This window comes from Acomys minous, assembly GCF_964271855.1.
Source record: "Acomys minous genome assembly, chromosome: 5".
Taxonomy (NCBI): Eukaryota; Metazoa; Chordata; class Mammalia; order Rodentia; family Muridae; genus Acomys; species Acomys minous.
In genome coordinates, this window is record NC_140494.1 from 43788204 (window position 1) to 43809841 (window position 21638).

The 21638-nt window shown below is 45.9% G+C and overlaps 1 protein-coding gene across 1 annotated transcript in view; it reads right to left on the bottom strand.

Annotated features, from left to right (window-relative positions):
- Positions 1–21638, bottom strand: part of ANKH (ANKH inorganic pyrophosphate transport regulator) — a 137015-nt gene that overhangs the window by 102017 nt on the left and 13360 nt on the right. The window lies entirely within an intron of this gene.

Genomic DNA, 21638 nt, shown 5'->3' on the forward strand with positions numbered 1-21638 from the left:
TGGAGTTATCCTCTGGAGCACTGACAACCTACCAGTGGCCACTCCCACCCCATTCTTCCAATAGCTGTCAATAGCCAATAGCTCCTCAGCTAGGGGTGGGACTTCGTGAGCTCCGCCCCCATCCAGACTGGAATTCTGGCTGGCCTGAGTTTTGTATGGGTCTTATGTAGGTAAAGCACACCTGGGACGTCAGGAGTACATGCCATGTTTCTTCCATCCTTCCTCTTCTCCCAGCTCTCCCATTCTTTCTGCCTCCTTCTGAGGTGTTCCCTGGGCTTTGACAGGAAGGTTTGCTTATACCTCTGACTTAGAGCCAAGTCCTCAACAGTGGGATTCTCTGCACTTTGGCCACTTCTAAGTCTCATAACTGACTCTGTCTACTGCAAAAGAAGTGTCTCTACCCAGAGCTGAGAGCTGCCCAGGCCTACGGAGAAAACCACAAATATTTAGTAGAAAAGATTCAGGGACTAAAGGAACTTAAGAAGTGAAGATCAACTGCTTGCAATGGAAACAGCCTAAGTGTCCCTCAGTAGAAGAATGGATAAAGAAACTGTAGTACATTTACACTATGGAATACTACTCAGCTATTAAAAACAAGGAATTCCCAAAATTTGTGGACAAATGGATTGAACTAGAAATGATCATAACGAGTGAGTTCACCCAGAAGCAGAAAGAGTCAAATGGTATATACTCACTTATATCTCATACTAGCCCAAGGGGCATGTCCCATGAAAGTCTTCACGTACCAGGAAAGTGGAACAGAGGGGAGAACATCCTATTGGGACTCTAGGTGAGAGAAGCATGGGAGAATGGGGAAATAGAAGGATCCAGAGGGTCCTAGAAACCTACGAGAACATTATGACGCGTGGATCTGGGTCCAGGGGTCCTGCTCAAACTATGGCACCAGCCAAGGACAATACAGGCAGTAAACTTCGAACCCCTACCCAGATCTAGCCAATGGATAGGACATTGTCCACCGTTGAGTGGAGAGTGGGGTCTGACTTTCATGTGAATTCTGGTGCCCCATTTTTGACCACGTCCCCTTGATGGGGAGACCTGGTGGCACTCAGAGGAAGGATAGCAGCTTAACAAGAAGAGACTTGATAGCCTATGAGCATATACCGGGGGAGGAAGTCCCCCTCAGTCACAGTCATAGGGGAGGGGAGTAGGGGGAAAGCGGGAGGGAGGGAGGAATAGGAGGATACAAGGAATGGGCTAACAATTGAGATGTAATATGAATAAATTAATAAAATATTTTTTAAAAGATACTTTACTTTTAAACTTTCCAATTTTTTTAAAGAAGGAGGAGGAGAATCTTTGCCCAGTGAAATACCCAATTTTCTATTTCTCCCCAGTTCATAATTCTTGGTATACCGTCTCTATTCAAAATCACAATGAGAATTCTTGGCAGCCCCCTTCCAAGAAAAGCAACTTTTAGATCAACGATCTCCAAATACAGGGTTTTAAAAATATTTCCTGGCCTATGAATTCAGCAGACTTCCTTCCAAAACTGAACATAACTCAAAAACTAAAAACATAATAAAATACTTTAAAAGTACTAAAATGTGCTATTATTGTTTCAGTGGAAAGTCTGAGATTGTTCCAGGTGCAAATAAACATAATTTCCACCATTGTGATTTGTTATAAGTTCCCAAAAAAGTTTAGAGAAGGGAAATATTTCTTGATTATAGGCAACTCTAAAACTTTAATAACTAAAGTAGATTATCAAGTTATTGACTACTGGGACCAAAGGCAGCTACACAGTGAAATACAAACAGGGCATATTCAGCAACTAGGCCAGTTCATAGAATCAGCAGGCCAACTGGAAAAAATTTAAAAATTAATGAAAATTTCTAATAGATAATTTAAGAATGCTGAGGGTCAGGACAGATCATCTAAGCTCCGCATGACCCTTCAATCACTTCTAACCCTAGCTTCCCAGTCTGTAGCTCTCATCTGTTGCCTCCACAGCTCACCAGGCTGTTGGAGATACAGATCTTTAGGACATCTGGACCAATGCTGGCTGAAGCCAGGTTCGAAAGGAGGATGAAGATGGCATCTACTCCAGGGAAAGCAATGAACATGTGGGGAAGAATAAGGCTGTTGAGTGACTGAAAACAGCAACATCCCATAAGAGCATTTCCAGGCTACTTTCCAGTTGGCAAAGAAAAGGTAAGTAGCTACAGCTGAGTGACAGCTCCAGGGGCCTTAAACCAGGTTTTCTGGTTTAGATGGGGGGGGGGGGGTCCCAGAGCTGCTTTGGGGGCCCCGAGCTCCAGTGACGATGATGCTTTCCCTCAGCTGGATTCCTAGTAACACAGAGAAATGGCTCCTCTCCTGCTTGTTTTACTGCCTGTGATGGAACCTGTGAGCAGGTGTCCTGGTGCAAGCAGAACCCTGTTCCATTCTTAGGTTGTGGCATAGCCACATGTTTTGGAAATTCCAACAGAGGATTAACGCTAAAAAGAATTATCTTGTCACACTCATGCTCATTAAAAATGAGATATGTGGCCTGTCAGTTGAACACTTTGCCCTGCTCAGGTCTGAAAACACTCCACTCACAAAGAGGCTGTTAGCTAGTTGTGGTAACGGGCAGGCTCGTAAAGGCATTGTCATTTATCACAGCGCATGCCCGCGCACATGTGTGTGTATGTGTGTGTGTGTGCACAGAGATGGAGCGACAGAGAGAGAGAGACAGACAGAGAGAGAGAGAAAGAGAGAGAGAGAGAGAGAGAGAGAGAGACAGAGAGAGAGAGAGAGAGAGAGAGAGAGAGAGAGACAGACAGACAGACAGACAGACAGAGGCAGAGAGAGACAGAGGCAGAGAGAAAGATGACTGCTTGCCTTTTCCCTCCTGAGGGTATGAGGCCCAGGAGATGAACTCAGTAGTGAAATCAGCAAGGATTACATTGACCATTTGCTGCTGCACAACCTCAAGGCCAAGTATGTCAAGTGCAGAGACCTTCTCCCTAAAATGTTCCTCTGCGTGGACTGGCTGGCCTATGCTGGCCCTGAGTAAGAGTGAAAGAGACTTCTAGGCCCCTCTGAGCTTCTGCTCCTGTGCAAAGTGGGGACTGTCTCACATATAATGGCACCCTCCTCTAGGGTCAGCAGAAGCGGAGCGCAGCCTCCAGTCCTCAGCCCCCTCTCTGCCTTCTCCTTCTTTTCTAAAAACCTCTTTTCAACAGCATCAGGGTTGGCAGCAGGAAGGAGCTAGGAAACCAAACAGGATCTTCACTGCGGTCACAGTGGCCCGCAGTGACAGGCACTCACTCTGTGGTGCCCTGGGCTGGGCTCAGAAGGTGCACACCTGCCTTGAACCTCATAGGCCTTTGTAAAGAACAAAGGGAGACAAGAAGGGCCGTGTATACAATGTGAGGAGGGACTAACAAAGTGGTTAACAACACTCGCGCTGTTGGCCTGCTGGGCACAGATAAGAACTGCTGTCCAACCCTGGCCACCTTATCTGGTTTCCTTGACCTCGGCCTCCCCACCTGGGAAATGGAGATAATCGCAGGCATCAAACACTTGCCTTCGGGAAACAGCCGTAGCTTCATCACTGTTGCTGGCTACACAGGTGAATGGGGCAGAGACTGGGAAAAGGACACTGTTGTGCTCAACTGGGCTGGGGCCTCACGAGGGGACGTCTTGAGATTCTTAAAACATGTAAAGATATACAGCGTCATTTTGAGCAAGTCATCGTAGTCCTTCTTGGGGACGGGGCTTCTCATGGGGAGACAGGAAGATGACAGTAGCTGCCTCTTAGGATTACTCAGAGGGTTAGTAAAATGATCACTGCAAGGTACCACAACCAGGGCTGTCACCATCACCATCCAGGCAAAGAAAAGCAGTGTTCTCAAGACATAGCCATAGGGGAAAGAAACAGTATGTGCATGTGTGCATTTTTAAATAATGTCACCGACACTAACGCATCAAGCAGAATTCATCACCATTTCACATACCCCTACAATGATTTATTTTTGTGTATATAATATTTTTAATGATGTTTTTAAAATCTGGATTTGTACATAGTTTGTTAAATTTTAAAAATGCTTCCATATATATTTTTAAAATTCTGTTGAGACCAAAGGAGGTGGAGGGATGTTTCCAGTAGAGATGAATGCCATACCTCTGTTTAGTCATTAGAATAATTTGTGTCTTGGCAGAGTGTGCCCCATTGTAAAGGGAACCTTTTGAAAACCCTGACTGCCCCCAGCCACAGCCAGCCTGGTGCATGCTAAAATGCTTCCCTGGTCCAGCACTATTGACTTGATCATTTTTACAGCTGGGTCATTAATCTTCATTGGCATCTTGGTGAGTTAGGTGTCAGAAGAGCACGCAGCCCACACTCGCCCTTGGTTGATATCTGGTCATGTGTTTTGTGCTTGGATGCTAGGGTTCTGGCAGATGTCTCTCCTGGCTATTAATTATTTTCCTGTTTGTCTTTCCGCTTAACCAGCCGCTCTCTTTGTCTCCTGCCAGGATCACACCCATGGACAATCCTCTCCAGCTCCAGAAAATCATGCCATGTCAAGCCTTGCTCTTCCTAGGGACAAGCTGGCCTATGCCACTGCAGAGGGGACCTGAGCGACATGGGAGGGGAAACGCAACAACACACACAGACCTTGAGGTGTTTTTCCTCAACTCCAAAGGGGTTACGTCATTTGGCAACTAAATCTTTGCATACTTTCTGAAAAAGGGAATTTTAGAAACAATTTACTTCTGTCCCAAATCACTTAATGAGCACAACAAACCACTCCACGGTGTGAATTTTTCTGCCAGTATACACAAACAGCAGATGTGGCAAAAAAAAAAAAAAAAAAAAAAAAAAAAAAAAATTCCAGCCAAGCCTCTTCTGTCCTGAGTGGAGATGTGCTGGTCATGGAAAAAATCACTCTCTATGTGGGGTAAGAATACCCCAAGCACCAAGGGACTCTGCTTTTCTTTAAACAATAACAATTGAGTCAGGAAAACCCTAGCAATGACCCTTGAGGAGATTTTGACCCAGTTATCCCAAGTGAATTCTTATGTTTAGCGAGCTGAGCCTCTCACATTGGTCTAGTGGCTTCAAAGATCAGAAAAGGCAAAGCATGGACTACATACAGGAGCCCTTGGAGCATGCAGACCCCGTTGACAGGAGCATCTGTATTTTTCACTTCCTGATTTGAATCTTTGTATTGGAACCCAAGTGCTCAGTTCTGAAATATCCAGACTGAACTCTCATTTCTGGCAAGGAAAGAGTGTTCTAATTTTTTAAAAAAATTTTCTCCTTAATGTAAAGAGGAGATAAATAAGGAATGTTAACATAGAGGAGGTAAAAACCTATAACTTAGCATGTCACTCATCTGTATAGGAGTATGGCTTAGTGTCTTACATGGTGATTTTATTTGTGTGTATGTATGGTGGTTATGCGTGTTTGAGTTGTGGGGTGCGCATATAGTGTGCACTGGCACGGTTAATATCAGCTGCTTTCCTGGATTACTATCACGCTGTTGAAGGAGAGTATCTTGCTCACCAGTTCTGGGCAGCCATGCTAATCATCCAGCTTGGCCTGGAGATGCCCTCTATCTGTCCAGCAAGTGTTGGATTACAGGCAGCCATCACACCTGCCCAGCCTGGGTTCCGGAGATCCAGACTCCAGTCCTTATGCTTTATCTGCAGAGATATCTCCTTAGACCCTTCTACTTGGTCTTCTTATAGAAAGCTCTGTTAATGGTTCTGCCAAGGCCAGGTATCTAATCTCAAATTGTCTTTTCCCCTTGGGGGGGGGGGAAACGGGGGGGGGGGAGGTTTGTTTGGCTTACTTGCCAGGGTGGCTAGATGCTTACTTTCATTCTGAGACTGAGATGGCTATCATCAAGGCCTGGGTCTGTTTCCCAGGAGAAACTACACGATACCAGAAAATGCAATGGAAAAGTGTGGCTCTCGCTTCTCCACATTTCAGCCTCGGCATTCGGATTCAGCACCATAAATGAGATAGATTATGTCCAGATGTATTTGGGGACTAGCATTTATTGTGATCTGGGAATGAATGTAAAGATATAACCGCATTCAGAGGCAGGGGAATGGCATGCACTGCCAAAAGCACCTTCTCTCTAATCAACTGCAAATGAAAAGCACAGAAAATGGCCAGTATCTGACCTTCCTGTCACTGAACTCCATAACTGCCTGGGCTGGGCCACCATGAACCACACAGATTTTGCCTGAGACTAAGCAAGGGAGAGGGAGAGGAGGGCTTCATGTTTTAAACTCAGGGCTCTTGCTACTTTGTCCATGGAGACGGTGCATGCACTGGAAACACACCAGGCCTGTTTGTGGTGATAACTTATACTCCAAGGCTCAGCAAATGGATGTGGAACTGCAATCAGGGGTTTTCGTGGCATTTGGGGTTCTTTGGATTGACCTCAGGACATTGTCCATACCAGGAAAATGTTATAGCACTGAGAGACATCCCTAGCTACACAGCAATTTAAAAATAATATTTTTTTTGTCTTACTGTATCCAGAATAAAGATTTTTTTTTTTAAAGAAGGAATGCTCTGTCAGCATTACAGGGGGTGAGCGGCCACAGTTTTCATTTTGGCTTAGGACTGAAACACATTAAGAAAGGTGTTGCTCTATGAGCATATACAAGGGGAGGAGGTGCCCCTCAGTCACAGTCATAGGGGAGGGGAGTAAGGGGAAAATGGGAGGGAGGGAGGAATGGGAGGATACAAGGGATGGGATAATCATTGAGATGTAATATGAATAAATTAATTTAAAAATGTAAACTTAAAAAAAAGAAAGTTGTTGATGCTGCTGCATGTTCTAAACCATGCATTTGGTTATCAGTAACAGGCAACCTCATGGTCTGTTCAGTGGCCCAACTAATGCAAAGGTCAGTGCTTATGAATCTGCTTCCTAACACCATTTGCAGAAATGGCAAGTGACTGCATTTTCACGTTTTCTCTTTTTGAATTTCTACTGGCTTCTAACGATGCCCAGACAGCCACACTCAGTGCCTGTCCCACAGGAGGCTCTAACACCTACAGATAACCAAGGTGCATCCTGGAAGGGGAAGCCAAGGATATCTCCAGAAAGAAAAAGAAACTAGGAAAAGGAGGCTTCGGAAGCAAGCCATGGGAAAAGAACGCACAGCTTTTCAACATTGGTGACTCCATGCACTGACAGCCTAATCATGACTGTGTGTCCTTCACCCTACAGAACCTGGTGGGGGTGGGGGAGTGGGGGGAGTGGGGGGTGGGACTGTCCTCTATGTTCTGAGAGGAGATGCACCTGACTAGTATGCATGAGGACAGTAATTGTTACTAAGGGGCAGACAAAGCTTTACAGCCATTGGGTATAATCCAGAAAATAAAATGGCTTGAAAGATACAGAGCTATACAACATTTAATTAAAAAAAAAAAACAAACAAAAAGCAATGACTGCATAGGTAAAAGTATGTGATGGTATTTTTCTTTTCAAGTTGTATTCTTATGTCACTGTACAGCTTATGAAACAGCCACAACTATTGTGCCTAAAGCTGGGTGGTACTAAGTGTATTCCTGTTGTTAGGCAGGTGACAATGAATCCTTCTCCAAAAGCATGCCTTTACTTGCTTCCCTCAGCCCTTGCCCTCATGTCTACTCCCTGTCTCTATGAGTGTGTTATTCTTCTTTCTGTTCTTGGCTTATTTCACTTAGCACAGTATCTTCAAGGATGATCTCCATTGTAACATCTGACAGGATCACCAAACCCCCACATCCCCGTATTTCCAGAATCAGGGAGAATTCCAAAGCTCTAGGCCGATATACCACTCATGGATGACATGTGACTGAGATGGAGGCTAGGAATGTGGCACAACCCAAGACTGAAGACTTCCTTAAAATATTCTGAGTGCAGTTCTTGAAGGTGACCTATCAAAATATCAAAAAGGTCAGATCTACTTGCAGGAGATGGTGTTAAGAAAATAAAAGGGCTTTGTGTTTTACAAACAGGCAATAAACTCCAAGCTGTTTCTACCCCCCCAGAACATAATAATAGGCTAAACAGGCCGGAGGGCTCACTAAAACTGGATGAATAGATCCTTAAGAGGCTATTTGCTGTGAGGAAACTGAAAACACCATCCTAGCCTGCTTCGAGGTGAAGATGATAAATAGCTAATTAGTGTCCTCTGTACAAAGCTTCACTCACCTGAGACCCACCTGGTCACAGGGTGGGGCTTCTTGGCTGAGAGCCTTGCCAATCATGTCCACACCTGCTAGGCTTAGAGATTGCTTAAGTGTTTCAGGCTGGAATGAACCACATCAAAGGCTCAGCTCACTGACAAATTAGAAGGCCAGGCAGAGGGGCAATGTCCAAACAACACCCCTAAGAGGCTGGCCTGGAAGGTCGAGCTGGCTGTGCAATCAATACTACGGAGCCCTGAGTGACCATGGGTGTTCCGTGTTAGGTACCTAGTGTGCTGAGGCGTCCAAGACATAAACCATCCTCTACAGGAATCTGGCTGTGTGCCTCAAGCTGGAACTGGTCATCCAGGCCTGCAGGGCATCAAAGGCTTTGGTTCAAAGATTCCGAGAAAAACACTTAGATAAACTCTGCAGGCTCGGCTTGGAGCAGATAAAGCCTGCAGGGTCAGATCACTTATCTTTTCTAGCTCCAGCCTGAAAGATAAGCTCGGGTCCCTTCTATCCTATTTCACATGCCTGTGATCCTGGAAGGAACATCATGTGATGCGTGGATGGTAGCCACTCTTCTCTTCCTCATTCCGTAGCATCCAGAGCAGAATGTCCTGAACAGGTAGAACCCATGGAGAAAAGACCCGTTCCACCTGGGCATAGCCTGGGTTCAGCGTGCTCTGTCCCACAGCTCTGCTGACGTCCAACTGCCTCAGTTTAGAGAACCTCAGAGTAACTCAGAGCCTCGAGCTAAGCTGTGCCCAAATGCCGTAGGGCCATGAGAACGTCACAAGATGTTGGCTATATATGGAACAGCCTACAGCTCTGCTGCAGAGAGCCTGTGTCCTGGGCAGCTTCTCAAAAAGGAGCCTGGGCAGAGCCCTTAGGATTCTTAATTTATGTGATGCGCCAAGGCACCAACAGGAAGACTCCTCCCAGACAACTCAGGGGATGCCCAAAGATGAGCGAACATATAAAAGCAAACTTGGCAAGCGCATACACTGGAGCGTAGTCTCAAGATAGCCTGATCAAGGATGGAGGACACTTCTCTTGAGGGGCTCCACAGACTTCCTCGTACTTCCTCAAGGGATTCTGACTCTTAGCTTATTCCTCAGGTGAGGAATGACAGGGCTACCATTAAAGAAAGATTACACAAGAAGTAGTAAGAGCAGGGTGTGGTGACACACCCGCCTGCAATCCCCGTACTAGGGAGGTGGGAGCCAGAAGGCTAGAACGTTGAGGTCAGCCTGGGCTTGCCAAGACTCTGCATCCCCAAATAAACAAAAAGTAAAACACAATGCCTTTAATTCAGGCGCTCGGTGTGCAGAGGCCGGCGGATCTCTGTGAGTCTGAGGCCAACGTGGTCTATAGAGAATGTTCTAGTTCAGCCACAGTTATGGAATGAGACCCTGCCTCAAAGTAAAAATGAAAAATAAATAAATAAAACCAAACCAAACCAAACCAAACCAAACCAAAACAAAACAAAAAAACCCAAAAGAAACACAGAAAGAAGAAAAAGGGCGTGGCAAGGGTACATTAAGGGTTAAATATGAAACCCTGACAGACAACTCAGAAGGCACATATCACATTGCATCCCATCGGGTACTTCAGGAACGCAAGAAAAAGCACCAACTCTTTCAGACACAAGGCTGTGGACATTTGGAACGGACACTATGCTTTCTTTTCCCATTGTCCTTCAAGTCTAAGAGAGAGAGAGTGGAGGAGGAGGAGGAGGAGCAGAGTGTACTTGAGCCACCCACAAGAGTGGAGTCAAGTTCTCATTCCCAGAGGAGAATAGCTGTGTTATCTGGGTGGCAGCGATCTGCCTCACACTGCGAAGCAGCCACTGCCCTAGTTCTCCTCAAGTCAAGGGTAGCGTCTTAATTTTTAAGTATGCCCTGGTTGGCAACCTTAGAAAACCCCGAGTCTTCTGTACCTCTCAAATAGCCGTTCTTTCCTCTACAATGAGCAAACAGGCTTGCTTAGTTTCAAAAAGCACAAGTATGCTCTGCTTGTCAGATTTCTCTGAGTTTATGTTTGACCAAAGGCGAGTTTCCAGCAGCGCACAGGACTTTAGGCCTTTCCTCCAGATTCTCGGCCACCAGCTTAAAAGAAACAAAGTTCTGTTCAGAAGCCTTTCACATCCAGGAAGACTATAGCTCTTTCTAGCTCAATGGCAGGGTCTCATGCTGTAGACTGGGTCATTTGCAAAGCTTCTTCTATCTTGGGTGTGGCTCAGGGATCCTGAGAAACAGCAGCAACCTTCGATTTCCAGGCACAAATGCCAACCGTCCATCTGAACACAGGTGGTGGCTTACAGCCGCAGCCTCCTTGCCTTTTGTTTCAGGGTGGCAAAGGGCCTTGGTGATTCAGGACTTTGAAGGCTCATGCCTCAGACTTCAAGGCTTTTCCAAGTTCGAGGTTGAAGGCTTTACCTCTTCGGTTCCCATCTCCTTTTTCACTTACATCAAGCTCTTTACCTTCGCCTCAGACAGCTCTGTTTCTGAGAACATCTTCCACGGAAGGCAGGAGCCATAGTATTTGGAACCAATTTTTTTTTTCCTTAAAAATATTTCCCCCAGAGAGGAGAAAATTCTTAGCCATCTATCATGTTATCGATTTCTTCGTGCAATTCCACTCCTGTTTATCTAAGTGGGCAAGGAGGGGAAAGAGGAATGGAAGGTGGAAGGCAGCCAATAAAGAAAGCCCTTTGTCTATAACTCAACTTTCAAAGACTTTAGCAAGCTATCTGGCCACTTAGCATCCAGATTAACAGGACTGATAGAAACATGTCTCCCAGTGACTCCCCCATTGTTACCTCGGTAACGAACAGAAGTGAGTGTTGTTCTATGTCTTTACTTAATTAGCAGATGTAGAAGAGTTCAGTTCAGAAATAAGTCTGAGACTTCTTTTTACCATCTACTCGTACCTAAAATTTCACTGTGCTGAGGGGTGAAGTCATCATTGCTGGCTACAGTCTGGTTTGATGTTTTTGAGATAGGGTCTCTCTACATAGCCTTACCTGTCCTGGAACTCACTAAGTAGACCAGGCTGACCTTGAACTCACAGAGCTCTGCCTGCCTCTGCCCCCTGGGGGTTGGGATTAAACATGTGCGCCATCTAGTAAAACCCATGCCACAGACAACCAATGGTAACGAATATCTTTCAGTAAATCGTGCTTAAAGCAGAACATCAAGATATAAGGTCGATGGTTATGATTGTCAAAAAAAATTAAAATGTCCTATAAATGTCTATGAATATTGTTCCTAGCTAGGCCTTTTGGTACTCTCCTGTAATTCCCAGAAGGGGGAAGGTTGAGAGTTTAAAGAAAGTCTTAGTTACATAGCAAGCCACAGTTACCCAGGGCTGCGCAAGATCCAGTCTCAAGGCCGGGCGTGGTGGCGCACACCTTTAATCCCAGGGGAGGCAGAGGCAGGCAATCGCTGTGAGCTCAAGGCCAGCTAAGTCTACAAAGTGAGTCTAGGATAGCCAAGGCTACACAGAGAAACCAGTCTCGAAAAACAAAACAAAATCCTATCTCAAAAACAAAACACACAGGAAGCATCATTCCTATGAGTCAAGTGTGAGAGACAGCAGTCCTGTGTGTGAATTTCCCATCACTTTAATAAATAATAAAATACTTTAATAAAGAGTGTATGGGAAGCAGTAATGACCACAGCCACAACCAGTAGGGAATGGACTATGGCACAAGGATCTGGGGGCTTACTTAATAGTCAGTTTTATATAATTTTTATTCCCTCAACTTTTATTCCCTCCCTCCCTTGCTGGAAAATGAGTCTAGGGCCTATGCACTTTACTGCTGGCAACATCTCCAGCCTTCCAATCGTTTCTTGTGTGGGCAAAGGGCTGGCAGCTCAAGGGTAAACAGAAAGGCTCAGGCAGTCAGCTGGTTATTGTTTTGGGCCATTTCTACCAGAGACATATTATCCAATAACAATAACTTAAGAGAAAGCGCACACATGCACACATGTAACACACTCAACACACACACACACACACACACACACACACACACACACACACACACCAGAGCTGCTAAGAATGAGGTGAAGCCTTTGGCTCTGGCTACTGTCTCACAGGTCGTCCTATGATCAGCCCGTTTTCCTCAGCACCTTGCTGTTTGCCCAGACAGGGAGGAAGCCAATTATCCATTCAAGGCAGAGCTCCCAACCACACTGAAGAGAAGAAGCAAGCCCCTAAATGAATGAATAGGTGGCTAGTAACAGAAACATGGGGAAGATAAGGAAAGAAAAGGCCATGGCTGGTCCTGACAGAGACTCCTTTGTAGTGGAGGCCAGGGATGTACGGCTGACTCCTGGCTGCAGAAGAAAGGAACTACCTTTGGGTCCTTAGGGACCTGCCACCTACAGCAAAGGCAAGAAGCAGGCTCCTAGGACCAAAAGATGAACAAAGAGCAGACAAAGGCAAGCATCGCGGGCTTCCTGGGTCCTTCCGTGGTCAGGCTCAGAGCAGGGATGTTCCTTCAGATCCCAGCAACTGCTGTGAGCATGGGGGCTGAGTGACAGGCGGGGGCTAGAAGATTCTGCTTGCTCGGGAGCCTGGCTCTGACAATCTTAGGATAAAGAGATTTTTTTCCCCCCTCCTACTCAGTATGTAAGGACCATATGCCTTCAGACAACCACCACTCATTATGAGACTCCAGGAAATTGACAGTAGAAAACTCAGCAAGGATTTTTATTCAACTGTTAGACTTATCTCTGTGTTCTAGAAAGGAGAAACTCTTTGCCATTTTGTACTTTTTTGCAAGAAGCATGTATAGTTACCAAGAAGGGAACGCTGTATCATCAAGAAGAGCGAGTTACAAAGTAGTTTTAGTCTACTGAAAGAAGGCTGGATGCATGCTGCAGTCCCTCCATCTGCCTCACTACCGCTTCCCCACAAGAGGCCAAAACACAAATCCCCAGACCCTTAAACAGGAGAAGAAGAAATAAAACGTGTTTTCCTGCCTCTGTGTTGTCTATTCCCAGGGAAAAAAGAGCAGCACACACGTGAGGTAATTCCTCACTGCGGGGAAACTACGAAGCTGTGCAACTGTGTGGATCAGAGCCACCATAAGGCTGGCCCACTGCCCTCTTTCCAAGAGGGGTTACAGGATCAGTTTCAAGTCCACTGTCACCTTCAGGGCACATTCATACTCCCTTCCTAAGGTCCTGGTTTTACACTGCAGTCCTTGTTCAAGGTAACCCAGCCTGTTTCATCCAGCCTGTGCATACTCTAGTTCAGGCCAATGGCAACCTCAAACAAAAGAAAACCCCTGAAATGCTGCCCGTGTTCTGTGGCCAATGACTTAATAGTCTCCGTAAGGAAACATTTGCTTTTAAAACAGTCCTAAGCATGTAGGAAAGGTGCTTATGAGGGAGGGAGGAGAGCTTTAGTTTACAAAATGGGGCCGTGTATTGAAACATACCACACTTGTTTCTGCCCTTCCCCCACTTGCACCTGCGCCTGAGTTGCAGTTTGTCATATCAGATTTCTTCTCTGTTGGATCTGCACACAGGTGAGTCCCAGATACATTTCTCTTTCGTTGCTTCATTTGAAGTGGGGGGGGGGGGGGAGGGCGGGCGCTCTGGTTCTATTTCTGACCACACTCTCTTCCTTTGTGTAACAGTGAGAAAAATAGAATCCTCATGCCAAAAGGATTTTGTCCCGCCAATGTCACCCACACAGAGGCTGACCAAAAAAAAAAAAAAAAAAAAAAAAAAAAAAGACCACTAATTCACATTACCTGCACGGAAAATCACTACCACTCATTAAGGCACGTATTAGACACAGGAGAGGGAAGGTAAACTCCAAGGAGGGCTACTGTTTGTGAGCCTTCTGTGTGCCTGTCCCCACCTCCTACCTGGCTTCCCTACAATGGACCCTCTGGGACTGACAACTTGTACGACTCTTGCTCCCTCAAGAGAAACAGCCTCACAAAACAGGTGCTTTATCCCCAGCTCCCCCACCCCCTCCCCCAACACAAGAATGAAACTGTTTCCAAACCAACTACAGTATCCACATTTGTAACCAGCCACCCCAAAAGGCTGAGGCCAATTTAAGGGCAACCTGGGCTATATGGTTAAGCCCTGTATGCAGTGTGCAATGCAGATGGGCTGCATAAAAACAGCTGTTTTTGCGGCACATTACAAGCAGATGCCAAACGTACGTGCCAGAACGTAGCCCATCTGCTTCTGTTAGCTTGCTTACACCTCAAAGCAGCCTCAGTTTTCCTGATGTGCACCCTGAGCTTAATGTGCACGCCAAGGTTACCAGGGTGTGCATGTCTAACAAATTTGGTTCACAACCCTCCATTTACAGAGAAAAGTGGGCTTGGTGCGTTAGAGATGATGTGTCTACACTAACCTCAACACAATTACACCGGCACCAGATACTTCCACGATTTCCCTCAGTCTTTAACTTATGCAAGGCCATTTTAAGTTCCTAATGTGTGCAGAGCTCTGTAGGAGAAGAAAACCTCTGTGACTGTGGAGATAGCAAGCAGTGATACATAGTGGCCCTGCCCCTAGGGGATCATGGGAAGACAGCGGAGTTACTGTACAATGGTCCCTGTGAGACAACAGCAGCATTGCAGTACTTCTCCAAAGGGTGGGGTAAAAAATCAATGTGACTCCTTCTCCACCTCCTCTGGAGCTGGCTGCCGAGGACAGGAAAGGAATTCATCACAGTGGCAACCAGGGCAAGTCAATTTGAAACTAATGAATGCTTGGCAGAAAAAGAAAAGAGAAAACCTTTAAAACAGACTTAACTTATGAGAAGGTGCTGAAAAGCAGGGGAGCTGCCCCATGTGGCTAGGAAGCGCAGCCAACTAAAGTCCACAGAGCCCACATTGGGCTTTTTTTTTTTTTTCACACTATGATTACATTTTAAGAAAGTGGTACACTGTGTATCAGAGGGAACTGTACCCACGGTAGAGGATGGAGAAGAGGCAGAGAGAGATAGGGAACAAGTCAGAGCCACATCTTAGGAATGTTGTGCAGGGACAGATGGGGGAGGGGACGAACCTGCAGTGATACTGAATCCAGCTTGGTTCTCCGGGTGGCCCGTGCCTTAATGGTGATAGGGAGTGTCCCTCTCCTCCTTCACTATGATAGCACATGCCCCTGAAAGGGGGATGGCAGGCACCCAGAGCGAGGGGAGGCTAGCTTGGATGACAGGCTATCAGCACCCCTTGGTCACTAAGTTGGGTCCCTGTACACTGACACTGCTTTCCTGGCTCCTCCACAGTCCCAGACAGGCCCTGCTAGGCTAGTGCCATGCAGAGCGAAAGGAGGTGCCCTTGTCTTAGAGGAGGGAAATTCGGTGCAGTGCATGCCCTAGGGATATCTGCCAGAGACATCTACTCTACTCCTAGGCAGATCATTGACAATGTACTTTGCAAACTGGACATGGTCTTCAAGGATGAAGCATGTGCCAGGCAAGGAAGTACACTGTACATTTTGTCACCTACTGAAACAATGCTGTGTACCTTCTGACTAGGCATGGGTGCTGGCACGCACCTCTAAGGTCGCTGTGAGTTCAAAGTCATCCTGGGCTATAGAGGAAGTCTGAGGATAGCTAGGCTATAAGAGACCCTGTCTCAAAACAAACAAACAAACAAACAAACAAACAAACATGAATCAGAGACTGTCTATGTCTTCTGAAACTAAAGGGTGGAGGGAGGCGAGCACAACAGAGCAGTAAGCATTTGCTTTTGTTCTCTGTCTGTCTGTCTGACCATCCGTATTTTTTTTTTTAAAGAGAATGCTATATCTCAGTATCTTTGGCTGGCCTGAAGTCCAAGTTGGCCTCAAATTTGCAATTTTCACCTTCAGTCTTTTGAGTGCTGGGATTATGGGAATGTGCCATACTTTCTTTATGTGTCTGCAGTTAAAAACGTGTCATACTGTAGGTGACATTTTTGATTCTCAAAAGTACAGATATATACACAAATATATTAGGGATCACCCTTTTATTAAATGGTATGTTCTAATTATAGAAAATATTTACTTTTGCTCAGCTTCCAAGTACTTTATGAATCTCTTGCTGTAAATGGTGCTTTTTGCATTATTTTGCAAGGAAATATGAACTTAATGAAGGTACAGGTAAGCCTAAATCAAAGGCTGCAAATAGGTGCTTAAATGTACTCTCAGTAAAAACACAGCAATAACATAATAAAAATAGAGCTGAGCGCCCTGAGGACTGAGGAAAAGGAAACATGATATGAAAGCTACACGAACCTGGAAATCTGCCAGGCATGCAGGACAGGGCTAGGTCACAGTGAATTACAGAGCAGGGAATATGACCGCTAAAGTCCAGGTGGCTACTGACAGGGGTCGTCCAACAAGCGTCTCTCTAAGAAATGAGATTTACTTTCAGTGTTTGAAACATCCCGAGTGGGGGGCTGGAGAGCTGGCTCGCCAGTAAGAACACTTGTTGCTCTCACGGAGCACCTGGCTTCTATCTCCCTGTCAGATGGTGGCTCATGGCCATCCATTAACTCCAGTGCCAAGGAGCCCTATGTCCTCTCTTGACCTCCGTGGGTACAAAGCACGCGCATGCTGTACATACATATGCTCTCATGTGAAATAAAACATAAAAAAAATCTTAAACGTTCTTCATTGTGACCCCAGCAGCAGTGAATATGCTGGTCCAAAAAGTGATAGCCCGTGACAGGCAGAGTGAGCTGTGAGCTCTCCAAAAACGACACCCTCCCTGCAGCCAAAATCACATTTCCCCTCCTTTTGCCTCAGTCACTCTGCACCCCAGCAACCCAAGCAAGATGCCCCAGGGGAGCAGTTAGGCAGCAGCATCGTGCAGAGGCCATAGCTCGCCCAGGATGGTTCATCCCAGGGTCCCAATCAGTTCTACCCAGGGAGGTCCATTTCACAGACTCCTCCTGGCTTCAAGTCTTTGTCAAGTTGTCCCCCAGGAGGCTGCCTCCCACTCACTTCTCATTTATGAGGCTTGGAAATGATTATTGTCACAACTGTGAGCCCCATGCATCAAGAAGACATTTTGATTTTAAATTAATACTATCTCTGTGGCCCTTGGCACCAGCTGACTCCCCAGACTGCCATCACTCTCCTCACATATAATCAAGCTAGTTGTTAAGGCTCAGAAGGGCAAGACAAACATGCTTTTCCCCAATAATACTGCTTTCTTCGAAAGGCAATTCTTTTGTCAGCATGGCTTTTCTACTATTGCTCACTGCAAATATATTTTATTTTATATTTTTGTGACAGGGACTCACCGTATACCCTAGACTGGCCTAGCACTTTTGATCCTGTGTGTCAGGCTCCTTGGTGCTGGAGTCATGGGCATGCGCTACCATGCCAAGCTGAGGTCGAACAGCCAGAATATACAACTCTGACAGAGTGGCTTAGGAAGCAAGTCACACAGCGAGGCATGCTGGCATACACCTTTAATCCCAGATGGAGCTCTGTGAGTGCCAGGCCAGCCAGAGCTACACAACGAGACCCTGTTTCAAAAAGAAAGGAAGCAAAACCAAAACCTAGCCACAATTTATAATGGTCATATTTTACAGGGGGGAAGAAATGGGTTCTAAATGACTTTTATGATTACAACCAGACCATAAGGTGCAAATAATACAAACAAATATCTATAGAAGGGTACCTGCCAAGACCGGTCCACCTGTGGCTGCTTGCACAAGGATCTAGGTTACAGACAGACAGATAAGCAGCTACCCTGAATTTAATTCCAGATGCTATCTCTCTGCTGTCACCGAGCTCCAAAGTCCCAGTGCAGCCCAATGCCAAATAGCCACAAATAGTTTCAAATCTTCCATGTCATTATTTCATTAAGGCAAATGGCTGGGAACTGAGTGTATCATGAGGAAGCATTTTTACATTTTAAAGGAATAAATGAATATTCATAGCATTTGCAGTTAGGTGACAAGGAACTCTAAAAAGATTCCATTTATGTTTATGAAGAATATAGTGGAGTGCTTGAGTGCTTGAGTGCTTTCGTGCTTGAGTATGTGTGTGTGTGTGTGTGTGTGTGTGTGTGTGTGTGTGTGTGTGTGTGTGAGAGAGAGAGAGAGAGAGAGAGAGAGAGAGAGAGAGAGTGAGAGAGAGCGCAAGAGCATCTACCATTCATTTATAATTTGTATTCTTTCAGTCAAGCAACTTTAAAATGTTTTCATCTATTAATAAATTAATAATGGCTAGAATAGAACCCTTTTATAAAATGCCTTGTTTAATTGTGTGTGTGTGTGAGAGAGAGAGAGAGAAAGAGAGACAGAGAGAGAGAGAGAGAGAGAGAGAGAGAGAGAGAGAGAGAGAGAGAGAGTACACAACTTTCTGGAGTTGGTTTTCTCCTTCCACCACAGGATTCCAGGGATCAAACTTGGGCCATCAGGCTTGGCAGCACAGCGAGCTATGTCACCATCCCTAGAACAGAACTTGTTTTCCTCACTTCCATCTGATACTAGACTGGCCTCTCCCCGAGCCTCCTTGGCTGCTCTGATCCCAGTAATGCTGCAGCCACTGAATTGGTGGTAACTGCAGTGGCTTCCTAATTGGTTCCCTCCATTCATCAGCTACAAGGAAACCAAAATTACATGTCAGATACGCATAGCCAAGCACGCTGCACCCCTTTTTGTTCCATACGGCTCAGGATCAAGGCCAAACTCGTGCCCTGACCAGTCCAGCCACCCCCACTTCCTGCAGGCCCAGCTCCAAATTTAGCAAACGTGTGCCATTCTGCAGCTGGAATGTTGCGTTCCAAAAGCCGTTCCACTCCCTCCACTCCCTCCGGGTGTCGGCCCGAACAGAGGCCTCACTGCCTCTGAGGATGGGCACACCCACCCTTCCCTGCCCCTTTCTCAGCCCTGACTCTATTATCTGATAAGTGTTCTGCTAGGCAGACACTCGGTCTTCCCCCTGGCCTTTTCTTTTCCCTTATGGAAGCCAGGAGTCTCTACGCAATCTGGGTTGGCCTTGATCTCCGAGGCTCCAGAGGTCCTCCTGCTCTGTCTGGGACCATCGTACTGCTGCTGTCTCATTGATGCTATTCATAAGCTCCTTGCCTGGGATATCATATGTATCGAAGAAACATCCATAGCCTCTATGCATCTGAGCCTCCGTATTTTCAATAATAAAAACACTCCAAAATAACATTACTAAGTACACAGGAAAGCAGCCACAACTTGTAGCTCATTTAGCAGCTACCATATATTATCTCAAAGCACCCTGGTGGTGTCCCTGCCATAGCTGTTGACAAAGTTCAGAAGTGTTTGACATTATTTGTATGTGGCGATCACAGAAGGGTCTGGTGCATATGGTAGCTACCATCCCTAATCCTGTGTTAGACAGTAGCTTAGCATGAAAAGAAAATTAAACTGAACTGCTCTCTTCAGAATTCACATTACTCAAATTCTAAGCCAGGCGCGGTGGCCCATGTCAATAATCCCAGCACTAGGGAGGCAGAGACAGGCAGATCGCTACGGGTTCAAAGGCAGCCTGGTCTACAAAGTGAGTCCAGGATAGCCAAGGCTACACAGAGAAACCCTGTCTCAAAAAATCAAAACCATAAAAAACAACAACAACAACAATAACCCCAAAACAAACAAACAAACAAAAACCCCAGAATCAATTTCTAGGAACACAATTAAAACACAGACAGATGAGAAAATACAGCCTTAAATGTCCTTTTCCACAGGTTGGGGGAAGGGCCAGCATGCTATAATATCCAAATGGCTCTAGTTTAAGAAGTGTGCTTAGTGGGAATCACAGGATGGGCATAGGGAAAGAAAACCATCTGCAAAGCCAAGCATAGCAACGAGCTCAGGTCTTGGCAGGACTACACTCCATGTGCATAGCGATTCACACTTTTCAAAGCACTTCTGTACTCATCTGTTTGTTCTGCACTCTGCCAGAGAAGGTCAGATCCCCTCTTTGTCCCCACCACTTGACAGTGGGAAAGGTGAAGCCAGAGACACCAAGTTCATGTCTCAAGGTCGCAGACCTAGTCAGTACAGAACCAGAAGCCAAATCTGGTGTCCCGGCTCCCAGGAGTCTGTATTGTTCCTAGGCAACATGCTTGTTTGGATCCACTTGTTTGGCAGCCTAGGAAAGGAAGAACAAGCCACTGGGGCGGCAGCCACATCTGCATTAATGGGAAACACTTTCTGCCCTCCCTCTTCTCTTCCTGCCTTCTCTAGCCCACAAACGAGGCAAGCACAGGAAGAATTGAAGAAGGGATCTATGTCATCACAGTAGGAAAGAGGACATGCTCCCGTTTCCACTTCCTCTAAACATGACGGTTCCATTTCTCTGCAAAATCCCCCTAGCTTCCCTCTTCCTAGGAACTGCACAGGGGCTAGAGGCCCCACAGACCACGGCTGTCCATCCAGTCCTCGGCGGGGGTGGTGGCTCTTGGTTCTCAGGGTAAATACTCTCTCACCAATGTGTTCAAAGGGAGGCCAAACTTCACCAAGTTTGCCGGAAACCAACACAATGCCCCACTGCCTTGCCCTGACACCTAGCCGAAGGTCCAAAACTGGAAAAGGAATATCCAGAATTGGTTTTAAAGTAATATGTCGCCCTTAATCAACCAGCATTTTATTTTTTTTAATTTTTTAAAATATATTTTATTAATTTATTCATATTACATCTCAATGGTTATCCCATCCCTTGTATCCTCCCGTTCCTCCCTCCCTCCCAATTTCCCCTTGCTCCCCTCCCCTATGACTGTGACTGAGGGGGACCTCCTCCCCCTGTATATGCTCATGGAGTATCAAGTCTCTTCTTGGTAGCCTGCTTTCCTTCCTCTGAGTGCCACCAGGCCTCCCCATGCAGGGGGATGTGTCAATCAGCATTTTAAAGTGCATTTAATAAAAGAAACGGTGGAGTTCAAGACCACGTGGTTTGATAACTGAAAGGCAGAATTTTAGTGTAGAAGTCACAGGGCCATGAAACAGCCCCCAGGCAGGAAACCCTTACTCTATGCCAGAAACAGGGTTGTTCTCAAGAGAAAAACTAGGCAACTTTTCACAGGGAAGGGGTGGCATCTGCAGAGGCTTTGCACACACATTACACATACATGTGACCAAAGACATAATTAATGTACACAAAGGTTTCAACACAAAGTAACAGGAGGAAATGGAATCAGCGTAGCCGCTGAGGAGAGGCTAAACAAATTACAGGGTGTCCATGTGACTGAAGGCTCGAAACACCAACCCTCAGACTTCAAACGAATGGTTAAATCTAGCAGAGTCAGCTATCATAGAAAGTGGGGGAGTGCTCCATTTCCCCCTAAAGCACAGGCATAGAAAACAGATGAAAAGAGCATGTGTGGACACAGGAAGAAGTAGACCTAGGTGGTGAGTGGCATAAAAATTCTTATTTTCTATTTGAAGTCTGTTTTTTTGTTGTTGTTCATTTAGGGGCAGGTTCTCACTGTGTAGCCCTGGCCAGCATGGGACTCCCTATGTAGATGG